At 45.9% G+C, this 10,093-nt stretch overlaps 1 pseudogene; it reads right to left on the reverse strand.

The window, feature by feature from the left end:
• Positions 1–1,282: 1,282 nt before the first annotated feature.
• On the reverse strand, positions 1,283–2,221 carry LOC115639894 (annotated as a pseudogene).
• Positions 2,222–10,093: the final 7,872 nt, after the last annotated feature.

Here is a 10,093-nt window from a genome sequence, read left to right on the forward strand (position 1 = left end):
AAGACTCCCAAACAGCATTTGTGCCGAGTACCCTGTGGTGCCAATCCACATTGCTCATGGACAGAGCCACCCTTTTCACTGTTGGGGGGCTGAGGTCCTTAGCCGCCACTCATGATGAGGCCCCACCCTGCTCCTCTTTTCCCCAAGGCCACATACCCTGAACGGGGCAGGTGGAAGTTCTGGGGTTCCCCAAAGTGACACTTGCTCCCTGGGCTTCTTTTACCACAGCCTGGCTCTGACATCCGGCCTGGTCACTGGGTGGGGCTTTGGGGAAGAGAAGGAGCAGGAGGTGGGAGTTCAGGGGGAAGAAGAGGGCCAGGGGCCAGGCCATGCAGGGGGTGGGGCTCCTGAATGTGTCTTGCTTGTTCCTTTTGAGAAGGTGGCCAACCTACACTGAATGGGCTGGACTGGGACAGGAGATCTCTGTGACTCTGCTGGGGAGCTGAGGCCCTTTTCTACCCATTGGCATTGCTGGGGCAGCAGAAATGGAGGGGAGGGCAATATGGGCCTGAGTCTCGTCCCAGGACTCCTGTGCGTCAGACCCTCACACACAGCCAGCTCTGCTCTGCTTCCGTGTGGAGTGAGCTCAACAGTTGTGCTGTGTGCAGAGCCACCAAAGGTGGTGGTTAGGGTGTTGCCTGAATGGCTTCTCTTGTGGCTACTGCACAATGATATCTCTGACAGGACTCAGGCAGAAGCTCCAGGCTGAGGGAATAGAGAAAGGGTGGGTGGTCCATGCCCCTTGAATAGCCCCTGTCCACAGCTCATGCCGTCCCCATGGATCACACAGCACCCAGAGTGTTCAGGAAGGGCCAGGACTGCGACTGCAGAACAGCTCTGCAGCTTTTTTTCTGGCCTGTGGATGTTTAACCAGAGACAGGACAGTGACAGGCCAGGTGTAATGGGAAACAATATCCATGTCCCTTCTCTTTGTTGAGAATATTGTCAAGGATTCTGAGGTTGGAGCAGCCACCGATATGGCTCTTTATGGGCCAACATACCACCAGTCTCCTGGCTTTCCACAAACAGAGTCACTTGGTAAATGCTGTTTCCTGCCTTGATCTCCTTCCCCCAATGCACTGTCCTACCTCACTAGTGGGTGGAGACAGCTCCTATATCTTTACTTCAGGCCTTAGATCCCATCGGAACATGTCTGTACAGACTGTTGGTCAGTAGCTCATGTCATCACAGATATAAGGGTCCAGGATGGAATAAGTCGCCGGGTCCTGTGTTTCTTGTATCCTATGTCACCAGCACTGGGGTTAGGTGCTAAACTGACCCTTCACTTCACGAACACCTTGATTATCCTCCAACGAAGGTGTTTGCTTTTCACACTGTACACGATTGGGTTCATCAGAGATGGAACCAGACTGTAGATGTAGCCCACGACAATCTAAAGCAAGGGAGAAGAGCTCTTCCTGAATCTGTGCATCAATGTCAGGGTGAACTCTGGCATGTAAAAGAGCAGGACAGCGCAGAGGTGGGAGACACAGGTGTTTAGGGCCCTGAGGAATTCCACATGGGAGGAGATGCTCAGCACTGTTTTGAGGATCATCACATAAGAGAGGAAGATGAGCAGCGAGTGCAACCCCACTGTTAGGACTGTAATAAACAAGCCATAGATGTTGTTGACTGTGATGTCTGCACATGCCATTGTCATGACCTCCATGTGTAAGCAGAAGGAATGGGAGAGGATATTGGCTCGACAGAACTGGAACCTTTTCAGCAGAAGGGGGAGTGGGAGTATGACGGCCACCCCTCTTAGCACAAACACCAGTCAGATCCTGGCCACCACAGGGTTTGTCAGGGTGGTGGAATGTCTCAGGGGATCACAGATGGCCACGTAACGATCAAAAGCCATGGCCACGAAGATCCCAGACTCCATCGCTGAGAAGCAGTGAATGAAGTACATCTGGGTGAGGCAGGCACTGAAATCGATCTCCCTAGAATTGAACCAGAAGATGCTCAGTGTTTTGGGCAGGATGGATGTGGACAGGACCAGGTCGGTGACAGCCAGCATGCAGAGGAAATAGTACATGGGCCAATGGAGGCTTGGCTCTCTCTTCACGATGAACAGGATGGTGAAGTTCCCCAAGATGGCTGTGACGTACATGATGCAGAAGGGGATGGAGATCCAGATGTGGGCCGCCTCCAGGCCAGGAATGCCCAGCAGGATGAAGGTGGAGGGGTTGGTGATGTCAGTTGTGTTGGAATCTGACATGGAGTAGGGGAGAAGGTGTCCAACTCTGAGGTAGAATGGTTTCTCCTTTATGCACTGTATGTTCCCCTGACTTCCTGTATATGAGCAGGGTCTAGGGTGATGGTCACAGCCAAAATGCCTGGAAGGAGAGATAATGTTAATTGGAGACACTAAATGTACTGCTGGATGCTGTGGTAATGAGTGAAGCAGATTGGTCACTCTTCACACAGTGAAAAATGACATTTTCACTCTTCAGAGAAATGAATTATGAACAATTGATACTAATAAGGCCAATTCTATATTTTCTGGTGCTTCATGCAAGAATAATTCCTACATGTTGTGTTGTGAGAAACCTTAATAGGCAGCAGCAGGAAACATGAGAGTGGATGCTGATTATCCATCATTGTTCCTTAATGCAATGAAACCCAGGCTAGAGAGTCCATTCTACAGGGAGTTCCCCATTCACTCGGTTGCTTACAATCTAACACTGGTGGTGGGGGGGGAAAGGTTTGAGAAAACATGTACCAGAGGTAGAGACTCAGGGAAAGACCTGGAAGTAATTGTGGGCAACTTAACGGAAACACCAGCCCATTCTCAGCAGTGACCAAAACAAAAACAATGTTCAGATGCCTAAGCAATTGTATGGAGAATACCCTGGTATGGACATGCGCTCAGTTTTGGTCATCCAGTCTCTATAAAGGATATAGCCGATAGAAAGGGAATTTCAGCCACAGGCAAAGAGAATGGGGGAGGCTGCCATCTGCAGACTGAGAAGTCTGGGACTGTTTAGTTTAAAGAAGAGACAAAGAAGGGTGATTATGATAGTGGAGAGGAAAATAAAGAATGAAACTGATTACTGATTGCATTCAAATGGACAAACATAGAACAGTTCCCAACCAGTAACATCTATGGAAACTTTGTGTTTTATAAGGGCTAATTCCTCAAAGCTGAAGCAAATTATCAGCAAAACTGATTGGGAGGAAAACATTTGAGAGAAAAGTGAGAACTGGGTGTTCTTTATTGGGAGAATTTATTAGATAGCTAAGAAGCAGAAATTCTGCAGTAAAGAGTGTGAACAACTTTGGCTAAATACTCTGTTCAGTGGCAAAGTGAAGGCAGCAGTTGGAGGGGGATATAAATATCTAGACACAAACACATATAACTGGCTCTAAAATCTAGCAGAGAAAGGGAGAACAAAGCCTAATGGCTGGAAGATGAATCCAGATAAATAACAGCTGGAAATAAGGCCAGATTTTTAGCCATGAGGGTGTTTAACATTTGGAACGCACTGCAGAGGGAAGAGGTGAATTCTCCAACTCTGCATGTCTGTAGATGAAGACTGGATGTTTTTCCGGAAGATCTGCTTGAGGACTTGTCTACATTTAAAATGCTGCAGTGGTTCTGCCTTAGCGCTCCGGTGTAGACACTGCTTACAGCAATGGCAGGGGTTCTCGTGTCAGTGTAGGTAATCCACCTCGGCAAGAGGTGTTAGCTAAGTGGATAGAAAACTTCATCCATTGATCCCAACGCCAGCTATATCGGGGTGAGGTTGATATAGCTAAATCTCTCAGGGGTGTGCATTTTTTTGCAGTTTGTGTTGCAAAAAAAAAAAGGAAATGTAATTTATGGAGGTAGAGGATGGAAGTCAAAACAGTACTGAGTCTAATTTTAGTTGCCAAAGTATAGGAAGGACATAGAGAATCAGAAAATGACCAGAGGTCATATGAGCGAATGCTGAAGGAACCGGATATGTTTAGCCTGGAAAAGAGGAGATTGAGGAGAATATGGCAGTGGTCTTTGGATACTTGAAAGGCTTCCATAAAAAAGATGGAGAACAGTTGGTCACTCTTGTCACATAGGGCAGGAAAAGAGGCCATGGATTCAAACTACAGCAAAACAGATTTAGATAAAATCTCAGGATAAACTTCTTGTTAGAACAGAAAGCAAATGCAACAGATGCCTTGGGAAATCATGGAGACTCCTTTACTGCAGGTTTTCTAAAGGAAGCTGAACAGTCATCTGTCCTGGATGGCTTAGACACAACAAATCCTGCATCTTGGTAGGGGGGTAGATTCGCTAACCTTTGTGGTTCCTTCTCCCCCTGTGGCTCTAGGGTTCTATGATATAAAATCCAAGTATATAATAATAGGAGATATACCAATCTCCTAGAACTGGAAGGGACCTTAAAAGTTTGTTGAGTCCAGCCCCCTGCCTTCACTAGCAGAACCAAGTACTAATTTTTGCCTCTGATCTCTAAGTGGCCCCCTCAAGGATTAAATTCACAACCCTGGGGTTAGCAGTCCAATGCTCAAACCACTGAGCTACCCCGCCCCTGTTAGGCTTTAGTCAAACACAAGTTATTAGGCTCAACACAGGGGTAACTGGGTGAAATTTAATGCCCCATGTTATACAGGAATTCAGACTGGATGATCTAACAGTCCCTTCTGGCCTTATATCCTATGAAACTATCGATAAAGAAAGTGGGTCAGGCATTTATATTTACTCTGTCTTATAGCACGCGAGGAAGGGAACATTGAATTCCATTGAAAGTCTGAACAGATAACATTGAAAGTAAAAATTGTTTATATGATTGGCCTGTGGAACTTCTTACCACAGATGTTACTGGAACAAAGCATTTAGCTGAAGGAGATTCACAAATCTTTTGGCCATAGATGGTGTTGCTGGTGGCACCAGCATTAATTAAGGCTGTCTGACCCCTTAACTTAGGAGACATCATTTTCAGTTGCTTATAAGTTTGCCAGACTTTAAGCATTTGGATTCAAATTTCACATGCTGGGTGTCTTCTTCCAGCTGAATTGGTTTTTTGTGTGTGTTTCTGGCATAACATTTGAGCCGACTTCTCAAATGAAGCTAGGAGAAAAGATGAGGTGCCATTGTTGAAAAATTCTTACAATTATATACTCATAGACTTTAAGGTCAGAAGGGACCATTATGATCATCTAGTCTGATCTCCTGCACAATGCAGGCCACACAATCTCACTCATCCACTCCTGTAGCAACCATTAGCCTATGTCTGAGTTATTGAAGTCCTCGAATCATGGTTTGAAGACTTCATGATGCAGAGAATCCTCCAGCAAGTGACCCATGCCCCATGCTGCAGAGGAAGGCGAAAAACCTCCAGGGCCTCTGCCAATCTGCCCTGGAGGAAAATTCCTTCCTGACCCCAAATATGGCAATCAGTTAAACCCTGAGCATGTGGGCAAGACTCACCAACCAGCACCCAGGAAAGAATTCTCTGTAGTAACTCAGATCCCACCCCATCTAACATCCCATCACAGACCACTGGACATACTTACCTACTGATAATCAAATATCAATTGCCAAATGAATTGCCAAAATTAGTATCAGAGGGGTAGCCGTGTTAGTCTGGATCTGTAAAAGCAGCAAAGAGTCCTGTGGCACTTAAAGACTAACAGATGTTTTGGGGCATGAGCTTTTGTGGGTGAATACCCACTTCGTCAGATGCATGCCAAAATTAGGTTATCCCATCATACCATCCCCTCCATAATCTTATCAAGATTAGTCTTAAAGCCAGTTATGTCTTTTACCCCCATTACTCCCCTTGGAAGGCTGTTCCAGAACTTCACTCCTCTAATGGTTAAAGCAGCAAAGAATCCTGTGGCACCTTACAGACTAACAGACATTTTGGAGCATGAGCTTTCGTGGGTGATACCCACTTCGTCAGATGCACGTAGCTATGTGCTGAGTCACAGAGGAATTGGCTGCTCTGTGCATTTGTGTATATTTACAAATTATAGTTGATATATAGCAAAACTAGGGCTAATGCTTAGAAGTCCATAGGGTTTGATACCCTGTAAATTCCTAGACAGGATGGGAAGAATCTAAACAGACAGATCTATAGAAAGATGTCTGAGGGGAGACACAGGCACGTTCTGCAGGCACATGGTGCTGTTGCTAAGGGATCAGAGATCATACTGTGCAGCACCTCTCATTGAAGGATGTTCAAAACACCTAGCAAAGGAAAGTCATTATGATCACAGCCCAATTAAATAAATAGGTACATTGAGGCACAGGGAGACTTTATTTAGTCAAGATCTTACAGAGATTGGGTGGTAAGATGACAGACCCCACCCAGGCATCCTGACTTCCCTGCTGTAAGCATGATCTCTCCTTATCACCAAGAGGGGAATGGACTCCAGCTCTGGCAGGGGCTGCTCATTGGGTGGGATGCAGAGGAAAATCTGGAAGAGGGATCCTGAGCCTTCGCCATCCTCTTAAGGTGAATCTGAGGTTTTCAGAACTAGCTGGGATTTGTGAGCTCCCCGCTCCTTTGAGGTGTGAACCCCGGGACTCCACTTCGTTTCCGCTCAGAAACCTGCCAACACGTGTGTGACACATTGTACCTTGTGGGGACACCCTGTACACTCATATTCATCCTTATCTGATTGCAAAGTTTGTGATGTGGGATGTCTGTGACACTGTGACACTCTCAAGTGTCAGGTTTCAGAGTAGCAGCCGTGTTAGTCTGTATCAGCACAAAGAACGAGTCCTTGTGGCACCTGAGAGACTAACACATTTATTTGCATATAAGTTTTTGTGGGCTAAAATCCACTTCATCAGATGCATGGAGTGGAAAATACAATAGGAAGATATATATATATATATACACACACACACACACACAAAGAACATGAAACAATGAGTGTTGCCATACCCACTAGAACGAGAGTGATCAGTTAAGGTGGGTTATTATCAGCACCCATTTTTTCATGTCCTCTGTATATATATATTTTTTCCTACTATATTGTCCCTGGAAAGATCATGGAGCAAGTCCTCAAGGAAACCATTCTGAAACACTTGGAGGAGAGGAAGGTGATCAGGAACAGTCAATGTGGATTCACTAAGGGCAAGTCATGCAAGCAGCTAGGTTTGGTGAGAAAGGCCAGCAGAAAATTGCAAGCATCTTATACATGTCAGGACTTGGGACAGTGGACATCTTTATTTGCATGCAACTCAGGTTTTGTCTACACTAGCACTTTTGTCAGTCGGGGTGTAACACCTCCCCCCCATGACTGACAAAATTGCAAGTGAGGACAGCGGTATGTCAGCGGGACGCACTCATGGAGGGTGGTTTAGTTATGGCAGCAGGAGAGCTCTCTCCCATCGGTGTAGAGCGGCTACACGGAAGACATTTCAGCAGCACAGCCGGTAGTGCGGACATAGCCTCAGTTACCTGTTTATCACACAGTTTTGCAAAAGTTTGAAGAGCTTTGCATACCGCAAAGTAGCAAAACGTTTGAAGGGTAAAATTTTCATATTATTAGAGAAAAGTAAGGCGAGTCTTTTGAAGAATTTCTCAGTGATGTAATCGGGGAACCAGTCCTTCTCCTGTGGGGAATTTTCCTGGTTTATACACTACCCTGGTGGAATGGGCTAGTGAAAGGATCTGAGTCCTAGCTCCTTCTCCCTTTTCCCAGAGGCCTGCCTGACCTCCAGGGCTCCCCTTCCACTCTCCTGTGTGGCAGAGTCCTCATAACCCCAACACAGCTGGGCCCAGGATTCCTGGAGGGCTCAATCCCCAACCTTGTCGTGGTCACTGAGGTCAGGCGCTAGGGTGTCCCTGCTCTGGGGTGCTCTCTCCGCTCTGAGTCACTGATCCTCGCATAGAGTTCAAGCAAACAGAATTTATTAAAAAGCAAGCAATTTTAAATAAAAGGACAACATGGGAAAAGTTATAGGAAAATGTTCACAGTTTCTGCCTCACACATCCCAGGCCTCCTGCCCAGTCCTGGCTGTGCTGCAGGGATGCCACAAGTCAGACATGGTCTGGCAGTGGCCATACGCCCTCAGGTTCTAGGTAGCAGGACTCTTTTTCCCAGTGTTGACCCTCTCATTGGGGTTAAAATCCCTCTCTAAATCTGGTGAGCTGGGGCATCTTTCTGTGTTGGGTCCTCTGCCTACGGTCCTGTCTCTTTCTGCCCAGCTGCTCAGTTCACCCGGCTCTGAACTGCTCCAGCTTCAGCTCCACTCTGCCTCAGCACTGCTGATGCTCCTTTGCCTCCACTGCAGCTCCCTGGGCTGCTCCTCTGGACTCTCTGGTTCTGGTTGCTGCAGCTCCGCTCCCAGCATCGCTCTGGCCCAGGCAGCCCCACTCACACTGTGGATGGGACCCCTGGCCTCTTGTTCCCCTCGTTAGCCATGCCTGCCCTGTCAATCCGGCTGACCTGGAGTTTGCTTGGTAACCTTTAAGCTGGACCCCACGAAGCTATTCTTGGTGCTAAATTCCTGCAGTTGCTCTTTAAAATCTAGCAACAGCCTGAGTTCCACATGTATTTTCTTTCTTCTTCTTTCCAATAAATTGACGTTTTTTAAAGAACGTGATTGGATTTCTGTGTCTTAAGATGTTTGCGCACGTTTCTTAGTTAGCTGGTAGCAAGAACTCATTTCTTTTCCTTTCTCAGCTCTTCCCCAGCGGGGGTGAAAGGGATTGAGGGTCCCGCAGGAAGGAATTTCCAAGTTCTTCATTTCAATTTTTCAGTTTGCCAGGTTGCTCTTTACCACTAGGCAGCACTTCACCTCCTCCCCCACTCCCCTGCCTTTTCTCCACCTGTCCGCACTTCGACTCCCTCCCTGTGTTAAAAGTTAAAAGTTACAATTTTTACAGACACTTCCAAAAGAGAAAGCCATTGAAAACAGAACAAAAGAAGAAACAAATGGAAAACAAAGTAAAAACTTTATACCAATCCAGTAAATTAATTATTTTAACCCTTCAGGAATGCAACAGCTGGAATTATTCCTAACTTTCTTGAAGATATGGTTGCCAAGAGACAGAAATGCACAAGCTGCTTCTAATCCTAACCACTAACTAATATTTAGAACATGGTGTCATAACATTTTTTCCCAGATCTGGACCTTAGCGTCCAAAATGTGGGTGTTAGCATGAAAACCTCCAAGCTTAATTACCAGCTTGGACCTGGTAATTGCTGCCACCAGCTAGGAATTATACAGTGCCTAGCTCACTGTAGTCTCCCCAAAACCTTCCCTGGGGGACCCCAAGACTCAGATTCCTTGAGTCTCACAACAAAGTGGAATAAACCATTTCCCTTCCCTCTCCTGCCCTCCAGGTGTTCCCTCCCTGGGTTCCTGGAGAGATATACAGAAGCAAGCTTCGTGAATCTAAACAAAGGGATTTTCCCCTCCCTGTTTCCAGTCCTGGAAACACAAGTACAGAGAGAACTAATCTCTCTCCCCCTCACCCAGAGGGTATGCAAAGTCAGGCTTAGTAAATCTAACACAAAGAGATTTTCCCCCTGACTTCTTCCTCCCACCAATTCCATGGTGAGCTGCAGACTCAATTCCCTGGAGTCCCCACTAAAGAAAAACTCCAACAGGTCTTAAAAAGAAAGCTTTATATAAAAATAATGAAAAAAGGACATAAAAGGATCTCTGTAATAAGGTGACAATATACTGGGTCAATTGCTTAAAGGAAAAAAAATGAATAAACAGCCTTATCCAAAAAGAATACAATTTAACACATTCCAGCAACTACACACATGTAAATACAAAAAAACCAACAATATAAACCTATTGTCTTACTATCCTTGTACTTACAGCTTGGAAACAGAAGATTAGAAAGCCTGGAGATAGAAAAATCGCTCTCAGAGCCGAGAGGGTCAGACCCAAGACAAAGAACAAAGAACTCACACCCAAAACTTCCCTCCACCCAGATTTGAAAAAGTCTTGTTTCCTGATTGGTCCTCTGGTCAGGTGTTTGGTTCCCTGTGTTAACCCTTTACAGGTAAAAGAACATTAACCCTTAGCTATCTGTTTATGACACATGGGCTTTCCTTATTTCCATGGAGCAGAGTTTTAAATTAAAGCTGTATATAAAGTCATGCAAAATTCCTTCTT

This window comes from Gopherus evgoodei, unplaced genomic scaffold, assembly GCF_007399415.2.
Source record: "Gopherus evgoodei ecotype Sinaloan lineage unplaced genomic scaffold, rGopEvg1_v1.p scaffold_145_arrow_ctg1, whole genome shotgun sequence".
In the NCBI taxonomy this organism is placed as follows: Eukaryota; Metazoa; Chordata; order Testudines; family Testudinidae; genus Gopherus; species Gopherus evgoodei.